This window comes from Dendropsophus ebraccatus, chromosome 1 (genome assembly GCF_027789765.1).
Source record: "Dendropsophus ebraccatus isolate aDenEbr1 chromosome 1, aDenEbr1.pat, whole genome shotgun sequence".
In the NCBI taxonomy this organism is placed as follows: domain Eukaryota; kingdom Metazoa; phylum Chordata; class Amphibia; order Anura; family Hylidae; genus Dendropsophus; species Dendropsophus ebraccatus.
Window position 1 is genome coordinate 139565936 of NC_091454.1, and position 12859 is coordinate 139578794.

General features: G+C 38.2%; 1 protein-coding gene across 3 annotated transcripts in view; it reads left to right on the forward strand.

Annotated features, from left to right (window-relative positions):
• The window catches only part of SHANK3 (SH3 and multiple ankyrin repeat domains 3), a 244325-nt gene that overhangs the window by 155609 nt on the left and 75857 nt on the right, over positions 1 to 12859 (forward strand). The gene's annotated exons all lie outside the window — the stretch shown is intronic.

A 12859-nucleotide genomic window follows, 5' to 3' on the forward strand; every position in this document is an offset into this window, starting at 1 on the left:
TTAAACAAAGGCCATAGTTGCAGGTTTGCAACCATGTCCGTTATTTAATGAATTTACCCATGCCATTCATTAATATGGAATTCCGGCCAGAGTGTATACACTTTGTATACACTCCGGCCATGATTCCTTGTGGCCGCACTGAAAACTGACATGTCAGTTTTTTGCGAACGATATTTATTAAATAGCAGCCGCACAAGACTGACAGAGTAGACAATGTAAAGTGCGGCTCTGGCCACACTTTACATTGTTGGCTATGGTTAATTGGAATGCGGGCACACCTGAATGCGCCCACATTCTAATTAAAAAGAAATGAAGTTCATCCAGGATGTCCAGGATGAACTTCACTGACACCGGCCGTTCTGTTACATGGCCGTGTCACAGAAAGGTCTGTGTCATACATAGTGTGAACCCGGCCTTAAAATGTTTGTTTTCCTAACAAGCACATTTGAATATTTGATCTTAATCAAAGTAAACAAAAATAGGGGGGCTAACAGAGACAAGAAGCACAGCGGCGCGATCATCAGGTACTGAGCTGCAGGGAGATATCAGCAGGTTCGTTTTCACAAACCTGCTGATAGTTCTCATTTAAAGTATTCCATTTCTTTACATGTTAATGGAATACCCCTATAAAATGTTATCAGTGTGTGATATGTGATGACTTGCCCAGCAAGACTGGAAAAAATACACCACTTCCTGTAGGACATACAGCAGCTGACAAGTACTGGAAATTCTAAGATTTTATAATAGAGGTAAATTACAAATCTCTGGCACTTTCTGATTTAAAAGATTTTTTTTCTGAACTACCAATTTAAAGTAATATGCACATGATTGTGAACCTACAGCATTTAGATTTTAGAGACAAACTACAATAAATTAGTGATTTCAAATAGATTATTGTTAATTGAATCCATACTGGTCAAGCTTAGTAAGCATTGTTATACCTCACAGAATATCTCACTGTATGCCCAGTACAACAATTTCGTCTTTGCAAAAGAAGTCATTTCCAAGTGATAAAGCAAGTTAAACGAAAAGCCCCATGAAACAAAAAAATCTGAGGCAGGCATGGGGGTTGTAGGAACATAATAAAGAAAGTATACTTACCCATCCCCGTGACCTCGCAGCAAAGTCTTTCCAATATCTGCCAGTCACCGGTCTTCAGCAGCTCCTGCTTTTGCAATGTCACGTACCTGGCTTAGGGCGGCGCGGAGATAGGTAAGTATACTTTCTTTATTATGTTCCCACATCTCCTTACTGCCTCTGATTTATTACTTTCATGGGACTTCTTCTTTAATACAATGGCATATAGCTTTTGAGTTATTTAATCTTTATAGATTTGCAGCCTACACTTTTTAGAAATGGCTGTCAAGAATGATTAAATAGCTAACAAACATATTGGGAGTTTATTAAAGAACATAGGTAAGCAAAAAATAAATAGTCTTTAAACACATGTTTTGCAGATAGATAGATAGAATAGGAGGGTAGATAGATAGATAGGAGATAGATAGATAATAGATAGATAGGAGTTAGATAGATAGATAGATAGATAGATAGATAGATAGATAGATAGATGTGTATATTACTTTAGGTCCTCCACCATTATCATATACATATTTAGTTTTTTCCTCATTTGTCCATCATAAATATTATAATGCCAAAAAAAATTGTGCTAAAAAAAAGTCTTACATGACCTGTACTACATTTCAATGTGTTTTAGATGCTACTGTGTCTAGTCCAGCAAGGGACAATATGCAAAAAAATGCTCCATGTGTTGCGCACATTTTTAGCGTAAAAGCAAACAATCTAATAAATGGTGTAGTCGTAGACTAGACAGTCTAAAGATGCACTGGATGTTTAAACCTTCTAAGCCACTGTGATAAATCTAGAGCAGTAAACACGGTCTAACAATCAGGCAGTTTTTATTTGTCCACCCAACTGTGTGTAATGTATGTGGCGCCTGTATCATAGCCTGCTGAGGGTATATCTCTTGTAGAAATGCTTTTTCCTGGATTAGAGCAGGAGCAGTGGAGTTTAGCTTCTTGCATTATCACAGAAATCAGCTTGAATGAAGTTAGGCTTTGTTCACACCGTTGAAATGACAGACATTTTTATTGGATTGCTGTCATTTAACAGCAAATAGTGTCTGTTATTATATAAGAATAACCTGTTGTTATGAAATAACATCCATTATTTACCATTAAATGACGATCGTCCACTTAAAAATGTCTGTCATTTCATTGGTGTGTGATCATAGCCTGATTCTGTCAGAGGACAAAGTGGGAAGCCAAGCGCCACTGCCAGTTTAGTCTAGCATTCAGCAGGGGTCATAACAGTTGTACCCTCCTTGGACATGGGTGACATATCATAGGGATATGCCACCAATCACTGTGATGAGACAGCCTCTTTGTCTGTTTTACATCACTTGAATCCATGTGCCTAAGTGGGTCATAGGGATCTAATAGAGTGTAGAGTATTAAGCTGATTCTAAGAGCCACTTTTCAAGGATGGCCCATAGATTTCAGTGGGTGTAAGTGGGCATCATAACTGCTGCAGAAGTGAACACTAATCAGCTGCCTTTAAAGACATATACGAAAGATTAAGGGTTCAATTTACACATTGTAAATTTGATATGTATTATACCTGTGGAATTTCACCGGGATATCCACTGCAGCTTACAGTACAATACATGCGGATGAGATTTTTCCACACGGAAGATGCCCTGGTGTACAAGTTTTAAAATCCACAGTCATTTTTTGTTATAGATTTGTATAAGGGATTTAATGTAGCAGGGGTTAAATATGGTGGATAGAGGATAGATATAGAAATAGCATAGATTTGTGGTCATGGATTGCTGAGTGGATTTGCAGTGGAAACCTGCCTGTAAATTTTAACAATTTAATGCTGCTGACTTACCTTGTAAGAAAACAGTTGACCACACTGATGATATTTTTGTATTTTGATGTTGCTGTAGACCATAGTACTAGAACAAAGTATTTACAGGAGGCTTAAAGTGTCACTGTTGTTAATTTTTTTTTTTTTTTTTGCAGAAATAAATAGTCCAGGCGATTTTAAGAAACTTTGTCATTGGGTTTATTAGACAAATATGCCATTATCTGCATGTAAAAAGCCTTTTCCCAGGTCCCCCCCCCTCCTCTCCTTTCTGTCATCCACTGCTTAGAATCAGGAAATCTCGACTGTTTTTTCATCAGTCGGATCTGTCAGCTTTATGAAGAGGGGAGGGGGGAGGAGGGAGGAGCGAGATTATCGGGCAGCAGAAAGCCGAGAACAAAGGATAACACAGCGGGGAGCTATTCAGAGCCCTATTCAGAGGTCAGAGAGGTCAGTGAGGTCAGTGGTGACTGTCAGAGGAGAGAGACCATGATGTGGATGTAAATTAACTCTTTGTTGTCCTGTTTTGCTGCCTCTACTTTCTCTCTCCATAGAAAAACCATAAACACAGGGGGAGAGCTTCAAACTGCTTTTTCAGGATAAAAAGTCATTTTTCGGCTAATAAATCCAATTACAAAGTTTCTTAAAATTGCCTGTACTATTGATTTTTGCAATAAAAATTTTAACGAGAGTGACATTTTAAAGGGAACCTGTCTCATCAGAGGCGTAACTTCTAGCTTTTGACCCCAGTGCAAACTCTATAATAGGGCCCCATGTCTACCATGTGTCAATTTAAATACTGGTATCTTCTGAAGGGACAAAGGTGAACTTGGGCTCCCCTCAGGCACCTGAATCCTGATGCTGCAACCCTTATAGTTACACCTATGAGGCTTATAGCGTATGCCTCCCTGGCAGAGTGCAGCATAGGGTAGTGAATTGTATGTTTCCAGTGATCTGTCCCTTATGTTATGACATACAGGCGTTGCATGGCCATTGAAGTCACTGCTGCTCCCACCCCCTCGCTGATGATTGACAGATTTTACTCTATCACTATGCATAGGTGGTGGCTTTTTTTTTTTGTAGTGTGCTAACTGCTTCCAGGTGTATACCTACAGTATACTGCAGCATAAGGGACAGATTACTGAAAAGAGTGTGCCATTCCCTATAATATGCTGCCAGGAAAGAACTATGCAACATATTTCACATATGTTCACATCTATATTCTTTTTGTAGTAAATTGATATACAGAAGGTTTTCACATGCTTCTTTATAATTTATTGGGAATGGCCATCCACACAAATTTCTCGTATGCCAATTTTACAGAAGCCCTGCTTCAGCATATAGAGTACTGTGAGATAAAAAATGATTACATTCTGGATTACAATCAATACTGATGCATTCTCTCACTACAAAGACAAAGAAAAGATAACAAAGAGAGTAAATAGAAGTCCTTTGGCATCATATACTTTTTAGTTTTTTTCAGGAATTGTCTTGTAAATAATTAAAATTGAATTTACTTTTTTTTTTTACTAGTGGGGAAGCAATATCCTGCACTTCTAGCTTCCCGTTCTGCAGAACAGTCTCATGCTGAGTTTTTCATTAGCATTCCTATGATAGACTCAGCAGGACCTTATGCTTGAGACATGCAGGGGAAATTGTATACTCAATTAGCTAATACAATCGTATGTTATTTTAGGTATATGGAAAGGGTCTGTTTCTAGGAATACCTGTAGGTTTAGCTGGATTCAATAATTCAGTAAGGTTGAATTCATTGATCAATCTTAAAACTATTCGGTAAGGCAAGAAACTGATCAAGCACACCCCATGCTTTAGATTTATATTGGTGTAGTCTGTTGTTACAAAGATATTTCATTTATTTTACAGTCAATCCTCAAACATTTATCCCATATGGAATTAGGCCTTTCATGCACATAGTAGATCTGTCTGATAAATATAAAATGTCAGTTTTTAGTGCCTTTCATCTGCAAGTATCTGCCCCATATTATAAGGTTCAGATCTGTTCCTGCGGGTGGTCAGCATCACACTGTCTTTCCTCCTATGATCAACTAATACTGTATCTACTAAAGGACAAGCAGTAAGGAAGAAATATCCCTAAAATAAGATTCTTAGAACAATACCCCAGCCAAAATACTAATAGAATGTTATTTTCTGTTGTCCTGCCTTGTGCTGATCTTAGTAAATTAAGTAGCTAAAAATACAGTACTGCATTTATTCTTAGGAAATCCTCTCCTGTGTCTTGCCAGGATTACCACCATGTTGTCTTAATTACTTTCCTGTTAAGATATTCAAAGACTGGACCAGTACATCCACCATATTGATTTTAGGAGAGTGCAGCGCCAACTATGCATGCTGATAGCCTTGATCTGTCTCACTGTATGAAATAGCTACAATTCATTAAAGAGAAAAGCTTGCCTACTAATGTAAATTGTACAATACACCAATACATGGGATAAACTGTAATAGTTTTAAATAAATATATTAAAAGGTCAATACCTGTATAAACACATGCTTTGTCACTTTTCAGAAAATATAGAATAACCATTACCATACATTTCTTTTCTTCTATATTGTTAATATAGGTGACAGGTCCTAGGTGACGTGACCCAAATGCTTAAAGGGGTTGTGAGAGGCTTAGAGAAATAGCGTGACCCTGACTCCAGTTTGGGTGCGGTTTTGCAGCGAAATTCCATTGTAATGAATTGTGCTTAATTGCAAAACCTCACCCAAACAAAACAACAGTGGTGCTGTTTTTCCATGAAAGCAGCCATGTTTTCTAAGCCTAGATAACCCCTTTAACCTGCACTTATTTGTCCATTGTTTTCAAAATAGTAACTAACAAAAAGCAAATAAATTAATTATGAATTGAACTTGTAACAACCTTGTAAATACACCTAAAAATAGTAATAATAATAATAATAATAATTATTATTATTAACACCTTACTAATATCAGCCAGAATTAGGGGGAGTGCAGAGGGTAGCTGAGGTTACACCAGCCGTTATATGTTTTTCTGAAAGGTCAATCTAAGGGGTGATTTATTGGAATTTATTAGAATTTATCTGCCATGCCATACCTCTTCAGCTACCATTTGCCACTTTTGGCTTCGTTCAAGAAAGATGCTGTTGGATTATCATAGCCTGGCAGCATCTTTCCTAAGTGGAGCAATTCATCCTGGTAAATGGTTGGTGTCTGAACCCCAGATACTATGTTTTTCTTCACATTGTACTGGCTTATTATAAAAAGTCTCAAAATATTACCTCATACATTTACAAAACTAAGGTATTTGTAAATATCTTTTATATAACAAATATTAAACAAATTTCAATTAAAGTGATTAGTAGCCTTATAATATGAAATTTTAGTATTTATTTTCTATTTTAAATATTTACATTTTACTTAGTTTTCTTGGCAAACCAATGCGTAGTAATAATAATAAAAGTGTACCATTCTGTGTCATTACCCTCCAATCCATTCTGTTTCTCTCTGAATACCTTAGTTGTGATGTTGCTTTAGATTTTTCTCGATATGCCTCTGGAGACATCCAAGTTAAGGGAATCTAGTCAAGAAAATGACATGGGTCACGACCTTTAAAACTCATCAAAAAATTCCAATCTATCTAAAGCTGGGTCTTAAGCATATGAAACACAGAGGCAATCAATATCTTACAGAAGGGGAGGGCAGAGTACAAAAAGATTGACTTTTTTAACCATTTGACAATTCTCCAATAAATACCTATCTATCTAGATATGCTCACACATATAAACATTACTGAGACTTTATGGGTGCCTCACATGCAGTCCTTGACTGCATAAAAGGCTCACACATGTTCAGTCAGGACTGGGACTCTTGCGTATATGACGAAGATTTACAGTATTTGTGGTTTGCACTTGTCTAGATAAGAACAGGTTATGAACCAGAGAGATTGAGAGAGAGAGAAAAAAGACTTATCTACTCTCCTTAAAAAGTTGTTTGGCAAACAGACTGCAGATCCAGCCATATAAACACACTATGCTTCAGTATACTTACATAAATGTATATACACATACAATACCTTACTATATTCAGGCAGAGGTATCACCCACATTATTTAAGGGGGTTTTCTAGGACTTTGATATTGAAGAATCACCTTAAGGCATAGGTATTAACATAGCCTCAGTGTGTTCACATGTAGCGAGTTTTGCAATAAATCCGCTGCAATACTCATTACTCTAACACTCTTTGGCTCTGCATTCTTGCAGTGGATTTCCTTTCTGCTGTGGGAATGCAGGGAAAGAAAATCTGCTGTGAGACTTCAGGGCCATAGACTGCAATGGTACCAAGTAATGCAGCAGAATTCACTGTCAAACTCTCAGCGTGAAATTTTCTGTGAAGAAGCACTTCAGGATTTTTTTGATGGAGCATAAGCTTTTATGGTTACTTTTACCATACACACAAACGTAGTCAATCCCATTTTTGTGTGTGCTAAGAAATAATTTAAAAAAAGGATCCGTTTTGATCTGGCTGGCACTGTGCTAGAGGATTTTTTACACTGTACGGTACAAGATGGAATTTGGAGGAGGAAGGAAAGTTTTACACTAAGCATTGAGCTGTGCTACTATTGGTTATGAGAAGCTAAAGATAGGGGGAGAGGGGATATTACCCTGCAGTACTGTGGACTTACATCAGTAGGTAAACTGTTATTTACTGAGCAGTCAGCTGCCCTAAGTTTTGTGGGTGGTCTTAGATAAGAAGGAACTCCTAATTTACTTTTCAGGAACACATAGCACAACCTAAGCCCTGCCCCTTTTAAATGTAATTTGGCCTGTTATTAGAGACAGATTTTCACTGACAACAGGCAGTGGACAGCAGAATGCAGAGAAGTGAGACCTAGTGGCTAAGACTTTAGAGCAGTTTTCTGGGTTAAGGAGTCATTTTGGTAAATTAGGTAAAGGGGAACTATCTGCAGGTTACACTAATCTAACCCACTCATAGCTCCCATAGTCTCTTACCTTCATGCTCAGCACCTTTCCTGTGTAGTTTTAATGTAATCCTGTGTCCGGCTAGGCTATTTGGAGCAATGCCCCCAGAACGCTGATCCGTACCCGACCAGCCCCTCCCTTTTAATGATTTTCAGTTGAGCGGATCGGCGATCTAGGGGGGCAAGAAGAAGGCCTTGTCAGACACTGGATTACATTAAAACTGCATGGGAACAGCATCAAGGATAAAGGTAAGAGATTTAGCTTTATCCTCAGCGCACTGTGCGCAGTAGGGAGCTATCAGCAGGTTGAATTCATCTATAGAGCTGCCTTTAGTCCCCCTTTAAGTGGTTTACAAACATGTTAGAAATAGCACTGGCTATCAAATGGCAGAAGTTGTTTGCAACAACAGTTCCCATTTGGTGCTTGCCCACTGCCATTGTGAATTTTCAGAAAAGGTTTTACTTGGGAGTCATGGCCTCCAGTGGAAAGTATAAAAATTGGTGACAATGATGGGTGAAATCTATACAAGTGTAGATTTTAGTTTGTGATTATAGACAGTCGGACAACCCTTATTTATTAAGGCACTCCATTAGGAATTCAAAGCTTCATTAGCAGAATTCTTTTAAGACTGGAGTTTTGTACTAGTCAATCTCTCTTTTTTTCTTTGTTGCTTGTTTTGCTGCTGGAATGTGTTAACATTCTTCACTATTATATGTTTAACCCATAGCTGCACCAGGATGTTACTGAATGTCCTCGTGTCGCTATGGGAGTTCAGAGGGGGGTCGCGCGGCGACCCCCCTCTGAACTGCCGCGATCCCGGGTGCCGCATGTAGCCCGGGATCGCGGCTAATTAAGTACTTAGAAGCAGCTGTCAAAGTTGACAGCTGCTTCTAAATACTTGCTCATATCCATCCCTGGTGGTCTAGTGGGGGGGATCGCCCCCCGCGGCGCGATTGCGGGGGGGCGATCCCCGCATCCATCCCGGGCGGGGGTCTGCGCCGTAATGGCGCTGATCCCGGCTTGGCATTCTATTGCTTTTGGCTGCAGCAGCCAAAAGCAATAGAACACCGATCTCATGGATTCATGCAGTATAACTATACTGCATGGATCTCTATGAGAGATCAGAGTGCATATACTAGAAGTCCCCCAGGGGGGCTTCTAGTATATGTGTAAAGTAAAAGAAAAATGTATTTTTAATAACACAAAATCCCCTCCCCTAATAAAAGTCTGAATCACCCCCCTTTCCCCATTTTATAAATAAAAATAAATAAATAAACAAACATGTTTGCTATCGCCGCGTGTGTAATCGCCTGAACTATTAATTAATCACATTCCTGATCTCACACGGTAAACGGCGTCAGCGCAAAAAAAATCCTAAAGTGCAAAATTGCGCATTTTTGGTCGCATCAAATCCAGAATAATTGTAAAAAAAAAAAAAGCGATCAAAAAGTCGTATATGCGCAATCAAGGTACCGATAGAAAGATCACATCATGGCACAAAAAATGACACCTACACAGACCCATAGACCAAAGGATAAAAGCGCTATAAGTATGGGAATGGAGCGATTTTAAGGAACATATATTTTCTTTAAAAGGTTTTAATTTCAAATCAAATAAAAGTTATACATGTTACATATCGTTGTAATCGTAACAACTTAAGGAACATGTATAACAAGTCAGTTTTACCCCAGGGCGAACGGAGTAAAAACAACCCCCCCCCCCCCAAATAAAAAAAACAAACATATTTTTTTTCAATTTCACCACATATAATTTTTTTCTGGTTTCCCGGCACATTTTAGGCAAAAATTACATTAGCCATAGCAAAGTACAATTAGTTGCGCCAAAAATAAGGGCTCATTTGGGTCTCTAGGTGGAAAAATGCAGGCGCTATGGCCTTATATACACGAGGAGGGAAAAACGAAAATGCAAAAATGAAAACTGACTGTGTCCCCTAAGGGTTAATGTTTAGCTCCATAAGTCAGTATAAATTTGGCTCCAGGACACTGTGCAAGTACTGTAGCATTTCTTTCTGCCATACTTGCTGTCATACTGTTCTTACAGATTATTCTGTTTATCTGGATGAGCTAGTACATGTACAGATGTTGTCTCACTTAGAAAAGCAGTGTCATACATGCTGAGAATGTTACAGTGTGAAGGCCCTGAGTTGGCATGTTCTTTTTCGGTAGAATATGTTTCAATAAATTAATGTTTTGTTGTTTTTTTTGCAACTTTGCACAACTTTCTTTTGTAACACAGAAACATCCCTTTAAGCACAGTTTACATTTTGTAAGCATCATGAGGTCTGTTGTGTTTTTTTCATTGCCCCTTATTCAATATCTTAGTAATTAGGCTTATCACAGACAATAATACCCAATAGTGTGTGTATCTGCATGTGATCAGTTAGCAGATTTTGGTAGCTTAAAGGGCTTTTCCAACCCTCGTATTTTATACCCTTTTTTCTGTAGCTAAAGTCATGTTATTGTAGGTGATTTTGCACTCAAAAACATATTGAACAATTGGCTCTCAGGCCACATTGGCTGCACTGGTGCACTGAGCATTCCATTCATTCTGGGGTGATTCCCCATTTTCCAGATTAGTAAGGGTCCTGGTGGTCAGACGCCCAAGGATCAGCTTGTTATCCTAGGGGATAACAAGCCCAGATGGGAATACTAGCTTACGAACATAAGAAGTTGCGGCACTCACCACTGTAGTATGAAAAATAGTGCTTTTATTCACAAGTATTCATGTCGATACTGCGATAGATCTGCAGGAACAGACGCCAGGATCACAGCAAACAAACAGGTTACAGCTGTTTCACCCTTACAGGGCTTCTTCTTCAGATGGGAATATGCCTAAAAGGATATATGAATTTGAACACATTTCTTGCCAGTAACTGGTGCTTCAATAAAAATTCTCATTAATGACCCCATAATGTAAAAAAATATTTATGATTAAAGGGAACCTGTTATGTTCAACATGCACATGCAGTCTGATCTGTCAGCAGCATGTTATATGGCAAAAGGGGCTGAGCAAATATATTGTGTGAGAAAAGTTTCACTGTAACTTGCATTTTATTTGTAATAATTTCTATATCTGTTTATGCTAGGTTTAAGAGTCCAGTTGACGGTCCCAATCCAAACTAACAGGGCTCTCTGTATCCATACACAGAAGGCTATCACTTATTGACTAAGTCCACTCATTTGAATCCTAGGCATAGAAAGAAGTCTCAGTCACTAAGTCCCAAGTTATCACAAAACAACAATTTAAAGTGCTCAACTCCTAATGTCCTACATAATGCCTGTAGACTAGATTTTTAGTGAAAGGTTCCCTTTAAGTAGTGATTAATGATCAAACAGTTTATGACATGCCCAATAAAAATATCATGGGCTTCAATTCACTGTGATGAAGTATTACAGATTATATTATTATTATTATTATTATTATTATTATTATTATTATCTCTTGCCAGGTTAAATATCTCTCCAAATGTCTCTGAGTATCAGGATAGCGTATGATGGTTTACAGCAATGGAGCTATGGCAGCCAAGTGCCCAGTGTCCATTCTAGACAAATATTATTGCGCTATACCTTCCCTGATTGTTCTACATAGTGACAAATATATTATTCCTTATAATGATGGGACTTCTTTTCATGCTGATATATTTAATCAAAGAGCTGAAAGGAGTTCATCTCTTCTCTGCAGACTTATATATCACTACTTTCCATGTATAATGATACTTTTTAAAGGTTTTTATACAATTATTTATGCATAATACGTTGAGTACCGAACACTTTTATATAAAGTATCGGTTTCCATTTTGATTTGTTACAAAATAGAACACCTCTTTTCATATACCCTTTAAGAGATCTGACAGGCAATCCATTAGCCTTGCTGCTATCTGTCCTCAGCAGGTGCTTCAATTACCTAGCGCCACGCTTTCTGGTGACTAGCACCATTGATATTGTGTTTAGGTGTCCTCTTTTTAGTGGGACAGTTTATTCAATTAGAAAGATGTCTACACAACATTTAAATGCTGGATTTCAGCGGCAAGTGAGTAGGAAAAACACAGCCTTTTTAAAGTGTCTAGATAACAAAAAGAGGGCTATATTTCAACAAGTTAAAAAGTTTAAATGTAGTTTTTTTATTTGAACAGTATTCCAGAAAATAGTATGGGATTCTTGTGAATAGGACTTAATTCCTTGGGCAGGGCATGGTGTGAGCTGTGTGATTATTCTTTTTGCACCATGATGCTGGTAAAATTTAACACATCAATAAAGAAGACGTTTGTTTCTTCTATCAGTTATGCTTTCATGCAAAAAGTACACACTGAAGCAGTGACTTCTGTCAAATTCTGTACTTTCTGTGCCTGTAGAGTGAGCAATAAAGTATACAATATTGTATGCCTCACCCCTTAACATTTGCTTGTTTGGGTACCAAGCACTGGTCCAGCAAGTGTGTATTAGTGAGTTGCAGTTTACTGTATATATGTATACGTTGAGACACACATTCTTGGTGGCAGCTATATGCATATATATTAATAATGTTATTCTCTAGAAGCTTTTCCTGTGCAGCAACTGTCTGCTTTGTGCTATCCTAACTTAGTATTTTAAATCATTGTTTTTCCACCTTTTTTAATTATCCTCTGAAGTTCCAACCGACTTCTTCAAAGGCAGTCACTTGTAAATGTGAGAAAATTAAGGATAAGTTCATATTGGGCATCAGGAGAAGGGTATGGATGATGATGGCAGCTTAAGTTAGTCAGGGTAAACTCCATTCCGGAGCACTGTAAGGAGCACTGCTGCATCTACCAACTGGACCCTTCTAATGATAATCAATGGAGGGGGGCCGGACGGATGGTGTGGCAGTGCTCCTAACTGTGCTTGGGAACGGAGTTTACCTCAACTAACAGGGCGGGAACGGTACAAAGGATAAAGGTGAGACACATGTCTTCCTCCTCAGTGTCCCCGGTGATATAGGGAGCTATCAGCTGGTTA